We start from the raw sequence: 23,761 nt of genomic DNA, 5'->3' as shown, positions 1-23,761 counted from the left end.
GTCATTTTTTAAAGCATAATTACTTTAAACGTTCTTGTACTTCCGGAAACTTCCTCTCGAGAAAAACCAACTCAGATCAATATGTTTTTGTGACCATCAATCTGCTTGGAACATTTAAGCAGGTGTCCTGTGAGCCGTCAGCTTTATCCCTCCGGCCGAGCTTCGTGTGTCGCCTCGGTGCCCCTGGGTCGTGTCGGGTCACTGCAGGCCATACACGATGCAGTTCAGGTCCACTCATTACTATTCACAATTTCATTTAGTACAAACCTGAATTACGTCGGATTTAATGGACTCAGAGTTTAAACCAAATCGTTCTGTAATGTTCTTCAGCTAGGGAGATCAGCGCTTTAACTGGTGAAAGTAATTAATAGTTTTATAATATTCTTCTAGGGATTTCAAAGCGTTACATGATGAGGACTTAAGCCTGTACTCCGCGTCAGTACTCTTGAGTCTACGAAACTGCTTTTAAAAATAAGTATTCATGCTGCGTAGACATTTTTCCTTACTTTAAATAAATTAAACATCTTAAGTACATGAAATACCAGTGAAATCAAATACCATCGTTCATAAAAAAAGTCCCCATCTTTGGATATAAACTGTGAGCTTTGCAACTGTTAGCGTTTTGGCTGTTTGATGATCATTGACTTCACGGTAGAAAGGAAGGTGGTGGTCTGGCCGGGCGGGTGGCAGTGGTGGTCCCAAGTTCTCGTATATGGAAGCAGAACACCGCTACCTCTCCACGGACCCACCACAATGCTAGGAAGACTGGCAGCGCGGCGGTAGAGAGGTCCGGGACAGAGTTGATTCCAGTGAGCGTAGGTGGCTTGATCGAACCGCATCCAAGTGTATCTTTCCACCAGTGACCCTTTAATATTCTCCTGTATGTAAAAAAATGACATACTGTGGAATAGGACGGCGCAGATGGGAAAATAAATCGCTAAGGTTGTGATTTAAGCAGGTCAACACAAGCCATCTAAGGTCACGGGAATATGGACCTTGGTTACGGTTGGGTTAGGTGGGATAGGTTAGGTGTGGGTGGCGTATCTCTCTCATCTTTTAACATCTGGGGACGTAGCCTGATGGTAAATACACAGATCTCCAGAACGTGACGAGATAAACCACCTAACCCAACACCAGGGACCTAACCTCACCATGGAACGATGTACTTGTGGCCTAACTCTACTGAAACCGATATATAACTCTACTGAAACTGATATATAACTCTACTGAAACCGATATTTAACTCTACTGAAACCGATATTTAACTCTACTGAAACTGATATAAAACTCTACTGAAACCGATATTTAACTCTACTGAAACCGATATTTAACTCTACTGAAACTGATATTTAACCACGGAAATCGATATTTAACTCTACAAACTGATATTTAACTCTACTGAAACCGATTTTTAACTCGGCTGAAACCGATATTTAACCCTACTGGAACCGATATTTAACTCTACTGAAGCCGATATTTAACTACTGAAACCGATATTTAACTACTGAAACCGATATTTAACTCCGCTGAAACCGATATTTAACTCCGCTGAAACTGATATTTAACTCTACTGAAACCGATTTTTAACTCTGCTGAAACCTATATTTAACCCTACTGGAACCGATATTTAACTCCACTAAAAACCGATATTTAACTCTACTGAAGCCGATATTTAATTCTACTGAAACCGATATTTAACTACTGAAGCCGATATTTAACTCTACTGAAGCCGATATTTAACTCTACTGAAGCCGATATTTAACTCTACTGAAGCCGATATTTAACTCCTCTGAAACCGATATTTAACTCTACTGAAGCCGATATTTAACTCTACTGAAACCGATATTTAACTCTACTGAAACCGATATTCAACTCTACTAAAAATCGATATTTAACTTTACTGAAACCGATAATCAACGCCATGCCAAATACTTCTCACTTTTTGGAAGGTCCGTGGAGAGGTGACTGTGATATTCCTCCCAGGGTTTATATTCATCACATCTGCTTCTTCCTTTCTCGTGGTCCACAGGCAGAACGGCAGCTGCGACCACTAGCCTCTTCACTCCCATGACACATCTCTTACTTCATTTTTTGCTGCTTTCAGAGTTTTTATTCAAGTTTACCAGAGACTTTTTGAACCGCAAGAGATACAGTGTTCACTCACCCCTTCAGTACGAGAATCTTTGCTAATTTGAATAAAACTGCCGAGAAAGTAGCAAGAACAAATTAGAGGTCGTATTCTATGTGGCTTTGGAGATGCCCTAACACCTCTTCCTTAGTGATTTATTCTGTACAATCCATCTCAGTGTCATCTTGTACGTCTGATGCAAAATATATCGATGTTTGAATGGCATAACTAGCAACATACACGACAATTTTAAGATCTGATAAACGAAAAAAATCGCTAAGGAAGAGGTGCCAAGAAGCCTCCTGTGTCACTCAGAGCACGGGCCTCGAAAAGATGTCACCGGATTGAAGGGGCTGGAATGAGTACCGGAGACCCCAGTATGCCAAATGACTGAGCAGCGTCGCCTGTGTGGGTTCCCAGTCACTATAAAACCATATTAAAATTGAGAGGACGACGGTGTGGGCGAGCCTCAGTTTTTTAAAGATAATCCCTGAAGCATTTGGCGATGAGAGACTAAGCCTGACATTTCTGCATCTTCGCTGACTAGGCTTTGAAATGCTGGGAGGAAGCTGGTTACGTATAAGAAACGGTGTGCCATAAATGACTGAAAATATAAGGGTTTGCTCACACCTCCGCGCGCCCAGTTTTAATAAGACCTGCATTATACTTGGGAGTCTTGTTCTGAGGGCTGAGTCTCAATGGGTCTGAGCCACGGTATAGAGATTCGGCTGAGGGAGGGGGTGAGGGCAGGGACCGTCGAGAAACATAAACTTATCACAAAAAAAGGAAAATCGATGGAGAGAGAAAGGGTAGTCTCCGAAATCTGTAAAATGAAGAAAAAAGTTGGTGTAATGTTGTGTTGAGTAAAGATGCCTGTAATCATGACCACTACAGAAAATAACATAAATACGAAGGACATGTCTACCAAAAGTGCCAGATCTTGTTTACGAGTATGGATCTGGATAAAACACATCTAGTAACGTTGTCTTGAAAGGGCGATGTGCGTGATTAGTAAAGAGATAAATTGATAACATGTGTAGGGAGGGGAGAGGTGGAAGACACACTTGAGTGATGATGTCAGCTGATAATTCCTCCACGTTATTTGTGTATTATTTCAACCATTGTTGTGTCAAAGGCGAGAGTTGTAATTGATGGTATTTAGCTTTGAAGTTGACAGTATGTGTTTCTTTGCCACACTGGACAATCTTTAAAGTATTTTCCCCCTAGTATCATTTACAGATTATTATTATTAGTATTATTTTGCCGATTATCAGTATGGCAGAAGGTACTAAGCAAAACAAAAAAATCACTGACTGACTTTCATAGTACCACAGTTAACTGATATAGTACTACAAATCTGTTCTTGCTGCACCTCACTAATGAATAATTATCCCCTTATGGAGCTGTTACATAATCTACATTTACGCAATTCTTAGCGAAGAGGTTTCAGATCAGGTCGTAAAATTATAATTCCTCAAAATAGTGATCAGGTTAAGGTACTGTACATGCTCCTTAACCATTAATGTTTGTATAGTGACAGTGATTAGATGCCTGTGCTGACGTCAGAACTTCAAGTGGCCTTCCCCAACCTGTCCCCATTCCTGTCCTCCCATGTGTCAGTGCCGGGAGTCCTGCAGGGCCCGGCTACTCCAGGGGGTCAGCTTGGCCGTGAAATAAGAATAACTATAATACAGAGAGGATTGATAATTACTGGTGTCCTTCAGTACAGAGGGACGTTTTTGTGTCCTTCATTACTGAAAGAAACGTTTTTAATGTCCAGTAAGGAGATGAACGTAAAGATTGGTGTCCTGTGATACAGAGATAAACATTGATGGGTGTCCTGTAGTACTGAGGTAAACGTAAAACATTGGTGTGTCCTGCAAGATAAGAAGTAAATACAGATGTTGTCCTTAATACAGAGGTGAACGTAAATTCTGGTGTTTTATATAGATAAACGTAAACATTGTTGTGTCGAACAGCGATAAACCCCAAAACTGGTGTATCCTGCAGTGTAAACGAAAACATTGGTGTCTCCAAATCGTAATTAAAACGTAAACATTGTTGTGTCCTACTGATATAAAACTATACACTGGTTGAACTCAAAGAATGATGTGTCCTACAACAAAAATAAGCATTGGTATCCCCTATGACAGATTAACATAAACATTGCCGTGTCCTACAAAACACTGGTGTGTGTTGATATTAGAGTGCCGTGACATGTTTACATGGAAGAATTATACACATACATTTGGAAAAGCTGTTTATTAGAAAGATACAACAGTAAACAGGATCCTGGTGTGTCCAAAACTGTTGTACCTTCTAAATAAACGCCTTTACATATATAATTCTCTCGTAAAGACTGATATTGGGAGCCTGGAAGTGATTATGTGGGTGTTTGTCTTTGACCTCATCAGTCTGATGACGTACTTTGTGGTATATATGTACTGTATTGCATTCACCTGACGATATTCACCTTCGGAAAACCATTTTGAAGTACAGGAATTAGATATAGCCTTCACTAACCTCCTCACTACGAGAGTCCTCGCTACAAGCTGAATAAAATCGCCTAGAAACAGCAAGAGCACTAGAAAAGACATCACAGTACTGAAGGCTTTAACCCCTTCAGTACGATGCCTTGTTCTTGTTGTTCCGAGGCAGTTTTGTTCAACTTAAGATAGACACAAAGTAGTTCTGGCGGCAGTGAAGAATATGTCCGATACCTCCAGCTCAGAAAGTTTCTCATGAACGACAAGATATCGTCTAGTAATATGCAGTGTACATATATATATAAAACACGTCATCAGAGTGAAGCAGTTATATTAGAAAACCGCCTGTGTGCCTGAATACAACATAGTAAAGGCTTATGATACATAAATGTAAAGCATCACGAGTCTCAACATCCTGGAGGGAAAATGTGTGCAGTATGTTTTTGGGATACAAATAAAAGGCAAACCAACGAGCAGTAGGCCTGAAGAAATATATGGCGGCCTGCCTTCTAGATAACTGTAAACAAACGAAATGTAAATCTGGCAGTAGATTTGCGAACATATGAGCCATTCCTTGTTTACAACAGGGAATCGATCGTACGTTTGTTTGACAGCCTGGGGATCGTTTTCTACATGGCATTGGAAGCCCCGTAGGACAAACATACAGACCTACTTTGTGGAGAGAAAAGTAAATAAAGAAAGAAAATTTGAGGTGGTGGTGGAGGCGTCTGCTCTCTCGCTGGGTCCTGGGCCTTAGCTAGTGGTGGTCTCTTGAAACAGTGAAAGGCGGTGTCACACGAGCGACTTCTATGGCAACTTTCCCCCGACAACTCTATATCTTGGCGGCATTATCCTGGCAACTTTTCCCTGGCAACTCGACCTGGGTGACATACTCTTGGAAACTGTATCTTGGTGACAGTTTCTTGGTAACCTTTTCATGGCAATTCCTTGAAAGCTCTATTTGTGACATCCTATTGGCAACTTTAGAGGAAGTGTGTCACGCGGGCGTTCACAGGAAAAAGTCGCCAGCAACTCACATCGCCGCCAAAATCGAGTTAAAAAAAAATGCTGAATAAAAAGGGCTCGTGTGACATCTCCATAAAAAACATTACTAGACAATATGTGTTTAGGTCACAGACATCTAACAGAGAACACAACTAACTACGCAAAGGGGAAATAAAAAACACCAGCTGACAAAAGAACTGCGGAAATTATAAGATGTACGGACACTTAACCTTTATGTATGATATAACAGTTTTATGGTATGTATAGATATTTTTTTTAGTGCATGTCAAGCTAGGGATAGTAAGTATGTAAAGAAAAATCAAGAGAAGCTACGAATTCTTGCCAAGCACAGTGACTTTAGCCTATACCACAGGAGTCATAATGTACTGCACGTTTAAGTGGCGGTTGCAGGGGTTGATTAGAACACCTTTGCGGGGGCAGATAAGTTGGCAGGCATGAAACCAAAATGGTTTTTTTTTTGGGGGGGGGGCGTGAAGATAAAAAGGGGGCGGTGCGAAAAAAAAAATGATAATATAAAACTATAGATGGCCGGTAGGAGCACTCGGGGACCTTAGCTAGAAATAAAACCCTTCTGTATTAGTCCACTAAAGTACACAGTCGTCGCCCTAACTCCGCTATCTGGTGGTTAAACTCTGGCCTAAGGTTAGTTATTTACACCTACACAATACACAGAGGAAGGCCTACGCAGAGCTAAGAGCATAACGCAGAGACTATACGTTGGTGATGAGACGAGAGAGATGGTGTGATACTCCAATTGGGATGGGATATTCGTACCGCCTCTTCCCCAGCGATTAATTTTCCATCTTACACCTTATATTCCCTTGGATGTTATGTGTAGCCAATGTCAGTACACCAACATACACAAGAATTATTAAGGTGTGATATGAAAAAAAAAAAAGTCGCCCAGGAAGAGACGCTAAGATAATCTCCGAAGCCCATTAGAAATACGGCCCAAATGACATGGAGAAGCAACAGCCAGTTAATTACTCTACATGACCTGAGCTTGAGTTAGTAATGAGCGCAGTCAGGGTTGTGGCTCAGAGTGGTTCGGTGGAGTGCGCTACAGGGTTGAACTCTCGATTTCCTGGACAAAATTTCACTCAGTAATTTTCTTAGTTATGAATAAGTGTTGTTTCTTGACGCGATTACGATTACAGTCATAGGTACCTTCATAACACTGGTGCCTGTCGCTGTACTCAGAGTCTGCCGAAGAACAAACATATTCATACGTAAGAAATGTACATCATCCAAATTTTGACGATACAGTAAATGGGAAGTTGAGAGCACACTGCAGGTTGGCGGGAATGGGAGAGCACTCTCCATCGGAACCGTCTGATTACCACACCAGTTAGTTAGTTAATGAGTTAGGTAGTTAGTCAGCGGGACTCGGACAGCTGTTAGGTCAATGAACACCCACAAGGGTGCATAGTCAAGTTTTACTACAGTGATGTCAGTTATTATCCCGGTGACGGTGTGAGGGTCGAGCGGCGCGAGCGAGCGCCGATCACAGACACAAGCAGAGAAGATAAGCGACACCTGCACACACTAGAGAGGGAGAGAGCGAGGTGACGCCAGAAAGAGCTGCCGATCGCGGAAGATTATAAAGAACGTATCGCTCTCACAACTGTGGCGTCACAAGACGATGCTGTGAATGCCTTGAGCGTGCAGATCTCATGCGGCACTGTGATTCTTGCGGTCATTGCGCTGAACCCTCCCTACCCCAGCTCCGGGGGCGGCCTGGCTGGCCACCTGCGAGCTGCCCACCGCTGGCCGCCTGCCTGCCACCTGCACCACGGGGCCAGGCAGGCGACGGGCGGGGGCCGTCACGCGACACCCGCTTGATACAGCGGATGCGGGCGTGGCGTGCGTCTCGATATTGTCATGTGGGGAGTGGCGGGCCAGGTCGCCCTCGAAACTCGTCCCCACCACACACAAGCGGTGCTACACCTACACGGCGCCGCACCCCACCACCGCCTACCACTTGCCTGCCTGCTGCCAGACGTGGCCAGGCCAGGCGGCGGCGGCGGTTACAGCGCTTCACATCAGTGAGAACATTCAGTTGTACAATGGTCGGCAGTGGCTGCATCACCCGCCCACACCTCCTCGTGTCAGAGTGAGTGCACTGAGTCAGGGAGCCTGGGTCTGAGTGTGGACGGTGGGGCCAGTAAGTGGGCTGCTGTACTGGTCATGTCTGCGTCATATGAGGATATTCACGGGGTCATGAGTTACACATAGGTGGCATTGTTACGTGTGCTTTGGAGTGAGGGTGAGTGCAGGAGGTGAGTGTGGCGGGCGGCGGTGAGGCAGACACTCTCGGCCACACACTTTGTAAGAAATGTAGTTGTCTCCAGAAGCAGTGAGTAATAAGCCTTGACTGACACAGTTTGTACAGGAGAGGTTATGGTGAGTGAGGGTGAGTGGGTTGGGGGGCAAGACAAAGGGGAATGCACAGGTTTACTACACTACCGACACACCCCGATCACCACTCACCTTGGTCCACTGGCTGCGATGGCTGGCTGGGCCTCTGTACACAACTTCACATACACACAACATTACCTACTTGTCCACCAGTATATATAAACATTACCTACTTCTGTCCACCATTACTTAAACATTACCTACTTCTGTCCACCAGTACTTATAAACATTACCTACTTGCCCACCAGTATTTATAAACATTACCTACTTCTCTCCACCAGTATTTATAACCATTACCTACTTCTGTCTACGTGTGTTCGTCAACATAACCTTCATCTGTCCATCACTAGTCATTAACATTACCAGCTTCTGTCCGCGAGTATTTATAAACATTGCCTGTTTCTGTTCAGTGTTATTTATGCACAAATTACTGCACTGTCCTACCTCACCTTTCATCCTTTGTAACCTCACGGAAAATGTCCAGAGCATCAGCACCATTATTTTGTTTCAACAGTATTTAGAGTTATTATTAAGTATGATTATTTTCTGATGATTACATAAAGTAGACCTAAAAAGACCTCATTGACAGCCACATCCTTCGGTATTAACTATGGCCTCTTTCGGTCCTAACCTAGACAGAGAAGGGTTATAATAAAAAGTATGCATTTGTCTTTCACTGTTTTGTTAGGCTCTTGTTAGTCTGGGTCTATGTAATTCCTGTCTCCTTTCTGCTCCATAGTTTCTAATCGTCACTTCCCTCACATCTTTCACTTTCCCCCCTGTGTCCTTCCCTCCAACTTTCTCCTACTAAATGATACCTATATTTAGCATAAACTGTGTGCCCTGTCCTCCTACGCCATCCCTTGTAAACTCATGATTAATTTACAGCTTATTCGTGACAGTTCCCCTCATATCCATCATTTGACTCCCCTTGCGTGGTCTCCTCAACCCCCTCTTTATAATCCCACTGTTTCCCCTCCCTCATCCCGTCCCATTTTTCCTGCAGTCACGTATATTTGCCTTGCTAATGGGGCGAATGGGGGAAGGGGATGCGGCAGTCTTAAACCCTGTTCTCTTTGGCATAGGAGCTTCGTAACGCTTCCTCCTTTGCGATTTAGCTATTTTGCATATATGGCCTACGTCCTCACCTTTTTCGCTCTTTCCCACACTCTCACTCTTTCGTCCCTTTTCCATCCAGTACCCATTATTTCTCTCCACTTTTCCAGCTTCATGCCACTCTTTTCAACCTACCCAACTCTCTCATTCTCCCTCATTCCATCTTAAACCTGTCATTCTCCCTTGTTTATCAGATTATTACACTTCGTCTTGCTTCCTTCCAGTCTATATCTCAAGCCACTCCTGATTTCTCCCACTACAGTTCTCTTCTCTCTTCCCATGTCCTGCTTACTAATCATTCACATCTCTCTCCTTTGTCCCTTCCTTATCTCCTTTCAACTTCCTGCTTACTTTTCGTCATCTTTCCCATTTCTTCCATTCTTCTTTATTTCCATTCTTCCATATGCCCACTTACTAATCATCAGTATCTTTCCCACCCTTCTTATTCCTCCCTGTCTCTGTCTCATACTTCTTTCCCTGTCTGCCTTCTTCGCACCATTCTTACCCTGTCATTTTCCTCTCCAGATTCTCTCCTTTCTCCCTGTCTCTACTCCTTTGTACTACTTTCTAGTTTACTTTCGCCGTCTCATTTCTGCCGTGCGCGCTACTCTTTCTAATTTCCACCTTTCTCTCCTTTCTGCCCTTTTCCATTTCTCGCCTTTCTCCACATCTCCCTATTCTTATCCCCTTCACTTCCCTTTGTGCCCCCTTTCTCGATCGCCCTATTTTTCTCCACATCTCCCTATTGCTATCCACTTCCCTTTCCCTTTTTGCCCCCTTTCTCCATCGCCCTATACCCGCACTGCGTCTCATACCCCTTCCCCCCTCCCTTCCCCTCCTTTCTTTTACGTACCCACCCCAGCTCGCGTCATTACCCTGCAAGCTCTTCAGGACGGTGCATCGTTTGACCTAGCCTGTCCGAAAATGGAGCCAGGAAAACAGAGTATATGTTTGTAACTTTTTCTTCGCTTTTCTTAATTTCTTGACGTACTGTGGATTTTTTATTTTTATTTTACGGCACTTGTATTTCTGGTAAGCTGAATTTTTTTCTGTGTATTTCTCCAAGATGTTATTGTTCTTTTCTTGTATTCTGTTTTTTTTTTAAATCCTTTCGTCTTCTCCTTCTTCATTATTCTGCAAGCATTTCACGAAGGCACATAGGTTGGCCCGGGGAAGTGAGTCAATGTTCCTTTCTCTCTCTCTCTCTCTCTCTCTCTATTACTCTTAGGGATAATTGTTGCTGGTTTCCATTTTTTTAACGGCAATCGCATATCTGGCACCTACTTTTTCGTTTCTTTCCGAAATATTAGATCTTATTTTGCTCTGCCAATTTCTGTCTTCTTTCTCTCGGGATTATCGTATTTTTGTCTCTGTTCTCTTCTTTATGCTGCATTTACATTTCTGTGAAGCCTGAATCTGATTTATTTATATTTATTTGTTGTTATTTTAGGAGACACTCATAGCAGTACTAATATTAATCTGAAAGTGAAGTACGGCAATATACGACATCGAATACTTTTTTTCTTTTTCTTTTTTCTTTCTTTCTTCTCTTTTCTTTCTTTCTTTTTTTTTGTTTGTCTCCCATTTGTGTCCTGTACATCAGAGACACGTGCACATCTCGAGAAACCAGTGGCAGGAGTAGAGTGTTTGCGATTAGAAGCAGATCCCGTAGTCTGCCTAACATGAAGGCCACTTAGCACCTCTCTGTTACGTGTTTATTTCTGCATGTGGCACTTTGCTGGAAGCGGAAGCGCCTTAACGTGGTGGCACTGATATAGCCAAACTGTGTCTCTGTCTGGTTATGCGTCTCTCAGCAATTTCAGTCTGCAGCACAGTGGGTTCACGTTCAGTTGAGCTTGTGATTTGAACTTCTACTTCTGCATGTGCCACGTTGATATGTTTTTGTATGTTATTCAGGCAAACCACATCAGTACTGAATAGACATGACCCACGTAGAGGAGAGTAAGAACCCTCTCATGGTTGGGAGTGTTCTAGCATTGGTACCGGCTAAATCTAGACGGTTTTACACAACTGAGAGTGAGTCGGAGCCAGCGTGTTAACATTCCAGATGCTGAAATAACCCAATGAGAAGTGAACGATAAAAAACCTCCCTACTTGAAGAAGTGAACGATAAAAAGCCTCCCTAATTGACCAGAATACAACTCCTAGACAGTCATTAGAGTTATTGTACGTGACTGCGATGGAGGTGGTTTGGGAGCTCTCGGGGTAATTGCTTGTGTTTGGAGAGGCTGTGAAATTGGCGGGAAGACGGAGCTACGCGGGAGTTAGGCAGTGTTGACCGAGGGCATAGGATTGCGACTGATTTTGTGTTATTAGAGAAAGAGAGAGAGAGAGAGAGAGAGAGAGAGAGAGAGAGAGAGAGAGAGAGAGAGTGGCTCTACGAGGAGGACGAGAAGAAGGACGAGGAGAGGTAAGAGGAGGGGAGGGGGGAGGAAGGAGAGAGAAAGCCCATGGACAAGACACAGAGCAAGGGAAGGGGGCAGTGGCTGGGAAAATCAGTGGTGGAGAGAAAAGGGGAAAGAAGTTCCGGAGGAGGCTTAAGTATAGGCGGAGAGAGAGAGAGAGAGAGAGAGAGAGAGAGAGAGAGAGAGAGAGAGAGAGAGAGAGAGAGAGAGAGAGAGAGATGGGAAATTGTATACAGTAGACCTAGAAGAAGAAGGAAGAGAAGTAGTTGGAGTAGAACAAGTACTAAGATGAGGAGAAGGAGGAAGAAGAAGAAGAAGAAGAGGAGGAGGAAGAGGAGGAGGAGTTGGAAGAGGAGGGAGAGAAGAGAGAGAAACCCCAAGAAGACACTGAATAAGGGAGGGGAACGGCAGCTAAGAAAAATGTTAAGCTGGGAGAGGAAGGAGTTAAGAAGTTTGGGGCAAGCTTTGGCGAGGGCGGGGTGGGGAAGGGGTGGGGTTGGTTGGGGAAGTAGGGTCGGAAACAAGTGATGGGGTGGGGATGAAGGCGGGTTGGGGTAAGAGGGGATGGGAGGGGACGTGAGGGAGGCCTGGGGAGGAATGGGGGGATGGGTGGGGGGTGAGAGTATGTTAGGGGAATGGGATGGGGTTGGGTAAGGTCGGGGGAATAACAAAGGTCCAGGTGGTCCTTCATCGATTATCCTCCCTTCCCCCTTCCGGCCCTGCCTGCCCCTGGGCCCTGCATTGCGGTAGTTCCTGACCCTGAAGTGGGGGGATCCGCTCAGGTTATCACTAGTCTCTCATGCTGACGTTGGTGGGGTACTGTCACCTTATAAGTGGGTTCAGTTTCTTCCACTGTCAGCTTAATAAGAAGAATTAAGCTTAGGGGCTCCTGTCAGAGTATTACCTGTCTCGTGGTGACATCGGTGGGATACTGTCAGCTTATAAGTGGGTTCAGTTTCTTCCACTGTCAGCTTAATAAGAGGAATTAAGCTTAGGGCCCCCTGTCAGATTATCACTAGTCCCTCATGCTGACGTTGGGAGAGGTATTGTCAGCCTATTCATGGGCTTAATTTTTTCCATTGTCAGCTTAATATGAGGAATTAAACTGTAGAGATTTTTTATAAGCTTATCACCAGTCTCTCAAGCTGACGTTATGGGAGGCGCCTGTATTGTCACATTAACTATACCTCATTCACTTCAACTTGGCTGAGATTTTAGTCTTTTGTAACTCACCGTGTCTCAGTGGCAGAATAAGGTGGTACTACGGCTCTATATCCATCCAATTAGAATTCCTTGTAACTCGCACCATTTTCCCCATAACTCGCACCATTTTCCTCGTAACTCGCACCATTTTCCTCGTAACTAGCACCATGTTCCTCGTAACTCGCACCACTTTCCTCGTAACTCGCACCATTTCCCTCGTGACTCGCACTACTTTCCTCGCGACTCGCACCATTTTCCTCGTGATTCGCACCATTTCTAGTAGTAATTTCTTGCATCATTAATCGAGGAGACGTGGCAATTTAACGCCCGGCTGAAGTGAAGAGAGTATAGAGGACCTGAATATGGAAGCTCCTGTTTGCTATAATTATTTTCTGAGGTTTGCATTAGTCACCATTGCAGGATCTCGTTAGCCTATCATGGATCACTGAAACCTCTGAACATGGAAGCAGCGGTGAAATGTGTAGCAGTTAGTAAGTGTAGCTGTGTTAGTAAGTGTTGCAGTGTTAGTAAGTGTATCAGTGTTAGTAAGTGTATCAGTGTTAGTAAGTGTATCAGTGTTAGTAAGTGTAGCAGTGTTAGTAAGTGTAGCAGTGTTAGTAAGTGTATCAGTGTTAGTAAGTGTAGCAGTGTTAGTAAGCGTAGCAGTGTTAGTAAGTGTATCAGTGTTAGTAAGTGTATCAGTGTTAGTAAGTGTATCAGTGTTAGTAAGTGTATCAGTGTTAGTAAGTGTATCAGTGTTAGTAAGTGTATCAGTGTTAGTAAGTGTATCAGTGTTAGTAAGTGTATCAGTGTTAGTAAGTGTATCAGTGTTAGTAAGTGTATCAGTGTTAGTAAGTGTATCAGTGTTAGTAAGTGTATCAGTGTTAGTATGTGCTGCAGTGTTAGTAAGTATATCAGTGTTAGTAAGTGTATCAGTGTTAGTAAGTGTATCAGTGTTAGTAAGTGTATCAGTGTTAGTAAGTGTATCAGTGTTAGTAAGTGTATCAGTGTTAGTAAGTGTATCAGTGTTAGTAAGTGTATCAGTGTTAGTAAGTGTATCAGTGTTAGTAAGTGTATCAGTGTTAGTAAGTGTATCAGTGTTAGTAAGTGTATCAGTGTTAGTAAGTGTATCAGTGTTAGTAAGTGTATCAGTGTTAGTAAGTGTAGCAGTGTTAGTAAGTGTAGCAGTTAGTAAGTGTAGCAGTGTTAGTAAGTGTATCAGTGTTAGTAAGTGTATCAGTGTTAGTAAGTGTATCAGTGTTAGTAAGTGTATCAGTGTTAGTAAGTGTATCAGTGTTAGTAAGTGTAGCAGTGTTAGTAAGTGTAGCAGTGTTAGTAAGTGTATCAGTGTTAGTAAGTGTATCAGTGTTAGTAAGTGTATCAGTGTTAGTAAGTGTAGCAGTGTTAGTAAGTGCAGCTGTGTTAGTAAGTGTAGCAGTGTTAGTAAGTGCAGCTGTGTTAGTAAGTGTAGCAGTGTTAGTAAGTGCAGCAGTGTTAGTAAGTGTAGCAGTGTTAGTAAGTGTAGCAGTGTTAGTAAGTGTATCAGTGTTAGTAAGTGCAGCAGTGTTAGTAAGTGTAGCAGTGTTAGTAAGTGTATCAGTGTTAGTAAGTGTATCAGTGTTAGTAAGTGTATCAGTGTTAGTAAGTGTATCAGTGTTAGTAAGTGTAGCAGTGTTAGTAAGTGTAGCAGTGTTAGTAAGTGTAGCAGTGTTAGTAAGTGTAGCAGTGTTAGTAAGTGTAGCAGTGTTAGTAAGTGCAGCAGTGTTAGTAAGTGTAGCAGTGTTAGTAAGTGTAGCAGTGTTAGTAAGTGTATCAGTGTTAGTAAGTGTATCAGTGTTAGTAAGTGTAGCAGTGTTAGTAAGTGCAGCTGTGTTAGTAAGTGTTGCAGTGTTAGTAAGTGCAGCTGTGTTAGTAAGTGTAGCAGTGTTAGTAAGTGTAGCAGTGTTAGTAAGTGTTGCAGTGTAAGTGTAGCAGTGTTAGTGTTTCCCGGGGGTCAAGGTTGGAAGGGGTGGAGAAATCTGTAGCCCCGAAAACAGACCTTACAGATTATAGAAGAGCTTAAAGAGAAAGCGTGTGTTCGCTACCCTTGCCCCGTCTCTCTCTCTCTCTCTCTCTCTCTCTCTCAATGCCGGGGACTTTATGCCATATCGAGAGGTCACGCAACTCGTCAGAAAACATGGATAATTTTATAAATGCCGCCTTGATAAGTGGTTAATGTCAATTCCTTTGGTTTCTCGTGTTTATTTTATTTATTCCTTCGGGGCTCCATTTCCTCCATTCTTTTATTTGTTTATTTATTTTGTATTTTAATTCTCAGGCTTTCCATTGTCTTTATTTTATTGTATTCGTTTGATATTCAGTTTCTTTAATATTACTGATTTCTTTGTTTGTCATTTTTCTTTTAATTTTACATAAACTCTAATTTAGCTTGGTAGTTGATTATGGTTGGAGAGAACATACCTCTGTATTTCATCTCTTCTAATTCTCACTTCCCTCACTTGGTTAATATTCCTGAGCTGCGACAGGTTTGGTGTGTTTCTCTGGTCATATATGATGCTCTGTGATACAATGCACCATGGAGGAGAGCACTGAACATGTCCTACCAGTGAAGAAGATGTCGTGCTGTAAGGTAGTAGGCAACCTTTTGTTCCTGTCTGTACATGCGTTGTTTAAAAGAATTGTAAAATCCACAGTCTTCAAATTTTACTCTAACTTTTGGCTCCTCCCTGATAAATGCAAAGTGTCATTAGTGTCTGTATCAACCTTGTATTCTGACTTCGGTAAAAATTATATTTTTCCCCAGCTTCTTTCGGACCGTACGAACTCAACTGAGAATAACATTACCCGATACTCCGTTCCAATATATATATATATATATATATATATATATATATATATATATATATATATATATATATATATATATATACATACATAACATTGGTAATGATTTATAATGAGATTTAGGATCTGGAATCATGATTAAGAAAGTGATAATGAGAAAATGTCAACTGCAAGATGTAAAGATAAATTAGAAGATGTAAAATGCTAGAAGGAACAGTGACTACTACACATTTATGACAGTCATGAGGCTGAGTGGAAAACGCATAACCGTACCTTGAAACACACAGATAACAGATATAATATAAAAACTGGCATATGTGATGGATGACACGGCAGTGGGGAGACAGGTGAAGACGGAGGGAAAGAACGAGACAAAGAGGGAAGGAACCACAATGAAGAGAGATAGAAAGAGGGAAACAGAGGGAGGGAGACAGACTCAAGAGAAAAATAGAAGGGATTCAAAGAGAGTGAGACAGACTGAAGAGAAATAGGAGGAGGGAAACAAAGGGAGGGAGATAGACTGAGGGAAGCAGGGCAGAGATATGGAGGTAGGAATACAGGAGAAAACGAGAGAGAGAGAGAGAGAGAGAGAGAGAGAGAGAGAGAGAGAGAGAGAGAGAGAGAGAGAGAGAATGGCTATAACTGAAAAGAAGAAGGGAAGCTGAAGACTGGAGACGCGGAAATTAGAGACAGAGAGAGCAGGGTGTATGAAAAAAAAAGGAAGAAAAACAGAGAAGGTAGAATTTAGATGAAGGAAAACCAGAACGATAACTCAGGAAAAGAGTTAAATAAATGAGAAATAAGTAAAATAAGTGAGAAAGCGTAGAAAAATAAGACAGGAAAAGGAATGAGTGAGTGAGGAAGCGCCAGGGTATTACAGTAAAAAGGCCTGAACGTTGGATGTGGTGAGGTGAGGCGAGGTGGACATCCAGTATATATATATAAACCAGTCAGCCAGTCAGCCAGCCAGCCAGCCAGACAGTCAGGTTGGCAGCCAGTGGACACAAGGCAGTACATGGTGGGCGGGAGGAGAGTACAATATAGAGACACGTGATTAGTTTTGTACATATGGAGGAAATTGCTCGTCTGGGATTCGCGTGATATTGCAGGGAAAACATGGATTCTCTCTCTCTCTTTTTTTTTTTTTTTTAACCTCTTTCTCCTCTCCTTTTTCTCTCCTTTTTTTTTTTTTTTTTTTCGTAGGTAGAAGGGACGAAGGGCATCAGGGCTACATAAAAAAAATACACCTTGCCCTCGATCCTCCCTTCTACAGCTAAAAAAAAGGAAAAAAAGGGGAGGGGGAAGAAGAGAGGCCAAAATTTTCAGACAATAACAGTGAATCTCAGCAGGGTTCAACACAGACCATATTGAGGGTGGGGTCAGAGGGAGGCGGGAGTACACAAAAGGGGATTTTCAGCAATTTCTTTCTCAGTTAAATATAGCATGGTTAGAGATACACACAGACACGTATTATAAGACTTAGAATTGCCGATATGGTCATGGAGACAACCACAGCATAGAAGTTATCATAAATATTGAGAGCGATGGAGGCAGGTGTTTTCGTGGGCGTTTCTTTTTGTATATCTGAGCCTTGTGAAATGAAACTTTGCAACCTCTCCCGGTTCCGTGACACCCTCTCTGTTTCATTCTTACACCAGACGATTTTGTTCAACTTAGGATGGCCTTTTTCCGAGCTGCAGGGGTTCGATTAAACCTTCACTAACCCTCGCATTACGAAAAATCCCTCCTGACCTGAATAAAATCGTCTGGAGAGGGCATGAATGAAAAAATAAAAGACGTCCTTGAACTGAAGAGGTAACAAAATTGGAAAAATATATACGGTTTTCTTACAACTCAAAATTTTCGTAACTGAAAGGCTGTGAAAGTTATATTAGATGATATATGCCGAGCTGTTTCATCTTATTTTCTGAACACGTCTGAGAGAACGTTCAAATTGATCTTTTCATGGTAATCTTTTTCTTTCTGGTATAATCTTGCTCCTGCCAGACGATTTTACTCAGCTTAAGAACAGCTCCCCGGTAATAGAGGGGTTAGTGAAGGATATATTCTTGTATCTTTATTAAGCTGAGGGAGATCGTCAAGACACAGGAACGAAAAACAACATTAGGATTCGACACTAGATTGTTTTTTGTTTTTAATCAACACAAGGCCTCGGAAACACACTGCCTTCACCGTAACATCGAGAAACACACACCGAGAATGATAGTCACAATAGAAGGGGGCGCAAACAGTGATAGAAATAACAGAGACATCCACTTAAGAGGAAGTTATTAAAGTAAGTGACACGTTACAGTGCTGGTTCAAACTGCTACCAGGTACGTTAGTCAGGAGTTCATCAGCCCCTTCACTACGAGCATCCTTATTTGGCTTTAACTACTTTCAGCCCGAGTGCTTCCTCTATTTTTGCTACTACTAGACTATTTTATTCAGCCGAGGAAAGACTTATAGTTCTGAAAATCTCTCCTGACCTGAGTAAAATCGTCTGAAAGTAATAATAATAAAATGCATTCTTGGGCTGAAGGGATTATCAGGCTGCCTCCAGACGATTTTATTCAGGTTTGGCAGAGGATTGATAAGGGGGATTAGGGGAAGAGAGCTAATCCCCTCCAGTTCGAAACCCCTCTGTCTTTCTTCACCTGAGTAAAATCGTCCGACAGTGGCTGGAATGAAACGAAAAGGGCGCCATGGTCCTGAGGGGCTTAAGACACTTCACAACGATGACGCGCCTTCCATTATCTCCCCTGTTATCTTATTCCTTGCTGCCTCTGGACGATTTTATTTGACTTTGGGGAAAAAGCCTCTCGCAGGGAAGGAATCTGAGCCTAAGATCTCCCCCAGAGCTAAATAAGACGGTCAGAGGGTTGCAGTAAAGAAATAAGAATGGCCTGGAATAAAAATAAAGACGACCCTCGCAGTGAAAGGGCTGAGAGACTGAAGCTGTGCCAGTAGGAGGAAGGACTCCCCATCCTCCTCCACTGAAGACCAAAGCGACAGGAGAGGGAAATAAGGCCAAAGGTTGTACAAGTATATGAACAGGTAGAGGAAATATTACAGCAAAGTACAGTATATATAAACAGGAGAGAAAAAAACACAGCTCATCCATTCATTCAGACACTCGGTACATACAAACTCAGGCATACGTGCTATCAGTTGTATGGTCATCATTTTAGAAGGCTTTGTAGCACCTGTTTCTAAGTGGTTTATTTTGCATGGTACCCCTATCATTGTTCCATGTTATGTATGTCTCTTTCATACCAACACAAAGTACATAATTAACATAGAATAACATAGTGTAATATGCAAAATAAACGTCTAAAGAAGAGGTGTTTTAAGTCTCCTAAACTGACAAATAATGCTCTCAATCATAAACACACACACGCAGAAACACACACACACACACACACGGTCGAGTGCTCGCATCTGGTAACCTTCACTGTCAACAATATGTATAGCATAAAAAGTGGGTTAGTTTACTCAGCTCACTAAACACATCGGCCATAGGCTAAGAGGGTACAGGTGATATCAAGTTTATAAAAGCGACTACAATACTTAAGCCATTCCTCTGGTTCCTTCCCTCTATGTGGTGGGACTTGGTGTTGTAGCTGAGAGGCGAAACGTGTGAGTAAATGAAACTTGGCGCTACGTTTACTTAGAGTTTAAAGCTGTAATTACGAGAGGCGAAACGTCCTTAGTATTTGTGTGAGTAAATGAAACTTGGCGCTACGTTTACTTAGAGTTTAAAGCTGTAATTACGAGAGGCGAAACGTCCTTAGTATTTGTGTGAGTAAATGAAACTTGGCGTTACGTTTACTTAGAGTTTAAAGCTGTAATTACAACGAAACTTTAAATCCTAGTAATAGAGAGAAATGAAACAGATTTTAAGCACGCTCTTATGAGGTCTCCGTGTGATGTAACAGATATTTTACGATATGTGGAAGCATAATAAAGGTATAATTCCGAGGTAGGTTAAAAACACAACAATTTTGAGGATATGTACGCTAATTTTACCATCTCCCGTCGCCATGGACACCAGAGACACGTACAACACAAGTCCCAGACACGTAGGGGGGAGGGCAGAGGTCAGGCTGTTCACCATAAGCGTGCACGTCACCAATACAAAGAAAAAAAAGGTGAAGTGTGACATGAGTCCTAGCCTACACACAAGCCGCAGCCACACACTGGTCCGTATCCTGGCTGGCTTCGGAAACGTCGTAATAGCTCTTCCTTAGCGATTTATTTTGCTAGTTTTTAACCTTTTCACTCCAAGTTTTTTTTTTTTTCATTTTTGCTATTTCCCAATATTTTATTCAGATCAGGAGAGACATTTTGAACTAGGGGGTTAGATTTATATTTCACTGACCCCTTCGTTACAAGAGGCCTCCCCTAAAATGAATGGACTTGTCTGTTGATCATAAAAATAAAACGCAAAATTGACTTCCTCAGGCTGAAGCGGTTATTCTCATGTATATATTGATGCTGATGAGGTATAAATAAACAGGAAATTGTCAGAGTATGATACGTAAATCAAGGTCAAAGTACGATACGCAAATTAAGTCGCTAAGGAAAAAACGCTACGAAATCTCCATCGCTTGCAAGGATATGGGTTGATTTCGTCCGCTCATGTCAGTGCTGCGCGCCTCTCTCTCACACACATACAAGGTCGCAGTGCAGTTACCAAGGAGGCGTGAGTTTACAGATGTACCGTATGTCTGAGTACGCTACACCTTCTGATTTAAATATACTTGCTTCACTACATCTGCACCGCTACATTTGATCAACTACATCCGCTACATATTCCTCTATACTTGCTACATTTGCTTAATTAGACCTGCTACATTTTCCTCATACCTGCTACATTTGTTTCAGCTAAAATTGCTATGTTTACTTCTCAACACCTGCAGTTCTACACTTTATTTGGCTACATTTTTTTTTTATGCACAAACCTGCATCATATATCTGCGTCACTACTCCTTTATCTCTACACTTTCTTTAATTTCTACACCTTGATCTCTACAGTTTCTTTGATCTCTACACCTTTACACCTGTGCTAGCTAACAGTCTACTTGTGGAGAACTCGGTGACTCTACGCTAAACGACTGTGCATGTGTTACTGTGTTAGTCTACAGCTAAGTTGGGGCTGAAAAGGAAACTCCAATATAAGACACATTAGCAACACAATACATGAAGTTATTGATGAAAAAAAATTGATAACTCACATCCATTTAGCAGAATGAAAAAAAAAAACAACAACAACAGCTTTTAATTTTCATACAACATAGATTTAATTTTTGCAGGTTAAATGAATTACAGTATGAAATTAAATCTTTAGGCAGACAGTCAAATTATGAGCCAGTGTGACGCAGTGCAAACTTTATTTCGTGCCTCAGAGTTACTGGCTAGACTAGATGGACATAAGCACAAACTCTCACCATCTCACCTTCAGTAATCACTAATCATGCTGGAGATTGGTGGTGTACTGGGAGAGGCATAGATAGTTAGTCAGATGGTTTATATAAGCACTAGACGACAAAAAAAGTGGAAGCAGGAAACAGTCGAACACGAAAACACCGAGATGTGAACAAGTGAACAACATAATCATACACCTGAGTAATTACGTGTTGAGAATCACGGTATAGTCTGTCTTGTTTTATTATTACTTTTAAATTTCATCCTCATCCCGGTGCATAATGTTCGCCTGTGATGTATAAACCCGCCTGGATCGCTTACACAAAGGATCCCCAGGCGGTTTGTGTGCTGTGACTAGAAGTAACAAGGTAAGACATGTTAGGGTTTTTATTGTTGGTGTATTGGCTTTAAAGGAAGTGTTCTGGCCTTGCACCTACTGCCGATACAGCTCATGGTAGATGCTGGAAATTATATACTCTAAATAAGACATAAGTACACTCAGCTACACAAATTCACATAACAGCAATTTATTTAATGGTATGTGTCCATTTTTAGCTGGTTTGTGGAGATTCTTAAGTCTTTCAGCGCCTCAACAATTTACGTCACACATGGGTAGGCTACTCGTCATCATTTTGACACTTCAGATGTGCTAGAGTCTGAAGGCTTAATGAAATGTTTACCCTCGAACTATTCCCTGAAAAAAAAAGAATAAATAAATACATAAATAAATAAACAAATAAAAACAGAACCCACTCTGTTGTCATACGGGTAGCATCCCTTCCCAATCACAGGATCACCACCTACCCCAGAAAAGAAAAAAAAAAAGTTCTCTATTCTTTTCTTATTTTTTCTCCTAACACGACGAGAAATCTTAACCTTTTTTCTTTTTTCTGTTTTTTTCCCTTTTTTACCTTAAGTTGATGGCCAGGTATAGCTAGACTAGGGGATCGACTTAAGTAGTAGCCAAGGAGTGATTTAATATTGACGTTTTAGGAGAGGCCTAGATACGTCACGCGAAAACAAACCGACTATTTTCCCACTGGCTAGCCGCGACAGCACTAGATGTTGGCTCGTCAGAAGGAAGAAATGCAGTAGGAAGCAAGCTACTGACGATTAACCTCTCTAGTTCTTTAACAACCAATTTCTTATTGACGCTAACAAGCTTATGGGAGGTACTTATTGCACTAGCGAATTCAAACAGAAATCAGCCCTTTCACTGGACTGCGTAAAGTCATGTAGTGGCGGCAAGAATTAAAAAGTTATCAGACTTAAGCGCTTGGTGGTTAAGTGGGTTAAGGTCCTCCAAGCGGGTGGGGTCCGTAAGGGGCGGCTGGGGTTTATTGCTCATACAGTGCCACTCAGGGTGAAGAGAGGCTGGTAGATGTCGGGAATGAATAGCTTAGTCCCTGGGTGCTACGCTCATGATGGGGCAAGGATAAAAAGGAATGGGTGTTATAGATAGATAAATGGGTGATATAGATAGATAAATACACAGACAGATAGATAGATAATATATTCCCAGTCGCGTGGCTAACTTTGCGTCCTTGAAATCCGTGCTGGCGGTGGTCTTGCCTTATGCGGGCCATTGTGCCGGGTAATTCCTTAGGCGCACTTGTTGCATTGCCACACCACCATTTGCATAATCTTTATTTTGGGGTCCACCGAATGTATTAGAGGGGGACCGAGTGGAGGGAGGCAGGGAATGGATAGGCACCATTTAGTCGCCGATAGAGTGGGACCTTCTTTTTTACCTCTACTTCATCATCATCATCATCATCATCATCATCATCATCATCATCTTCATCTTCTTCTTCATCTTATTTTATTATTATTATTATTATTATTTGAGCCATTCCAGTTCGTAAAGTCTCCCCTCAGATGAATAAAATCGTCTGGCGGTAGAAATTATGTGACAAATGCGTCATCGGGGTGAAGGGGTTATTTCTGGCGGTGCTGTTATCATTATTATTATTATTTTTTTTATTATTATTATTATTATTTTTTTTTTTGGGGGGGAATTCTCGATACCCCTCAGAGAATTTCATTTTGAGCTTAGGAAAGATTTCATAGTAATGACCGTAGTGTGACATGGTAATCTTCGCAACACCTGCTCCATAGCGAATTATTTTACGTAGTACCGTACACCTTAACGTTCTCTTGCTTTTTATATCGTCTTAATATCGTAATTGTGTTCATCAGGAATATGCAAGTGGATACCGAGGTGTGAAGTGCAGGACAAATCACACAAGAAAAGGCGTTAAGAAATCTCTAAAGCAACGGATATGGTTATTTCTCCCTCACATATACGATCCAAGCTGTCCTTCGTTGTAAATAATGGCTATCTTTTACGATCTGTTATGCATAATTCTACCACATAAATGCAATACAGACCTTCCCCAGTCGACAAAAATTACTTAGCTGGGTGAGAAGTAAGTACCGTGCCCTTACTACTCTGGAAAGTGGTATGGGCAACACCGTATAAATATTTCTGTATCCGCCCCTTGTGAAACTACTGTAATGACGATTTTGACGTTCGTGTGTTTAATTCGTAATAGCGGTGGAGTGCGTTGGTGGGAAGTTATACATGTGTTTGTCAGAGTTCGTGGAATGGCGTTTATCTAGGCAAATGGACTCCAACCACGCTCCTGGAATGTGGCTAATGCGGCGCTCCTTTCCCTCAACCGTCT

General features: G+C 42.1%; 1 protein-coding gene across 3 annotated transcripts in view; it reads right to left on the bottom strand.

The window, feature by feature from the left end:
- The window catches only part of Shab (potassium voltage-gated channel shaker cognate b), a 126,820-nt gene that overhangs the window by 82,362 nt on the left and 20,697 nt on the right, over positions 1 to 23,761 (bottom strand). The gene's annotated exons all lie outside the window — the stretch shown is intronic.

Source organism: Coenobita brevimanus, chromosome 45 (assembly GCF_032717465.1).
Source record: "Coenobita brevimanus isolate Jiangsu-jjx chromosome 45, ASM3271746v2, whole genome shotgun sequence".
In the NCBI taxonomy this organism is placed as follows: domain Eukaryota; kingdom Metazoa; phylum Arthropoda; class Malacostraca; order Decapoda; family Coenobitidae; genus Coenobita; species Coenobita brevimanus.
Note: the sequence above shows the minus strand (reverse complement) of the source record. Positions and strands in the feature narration are given on the sequence as shown.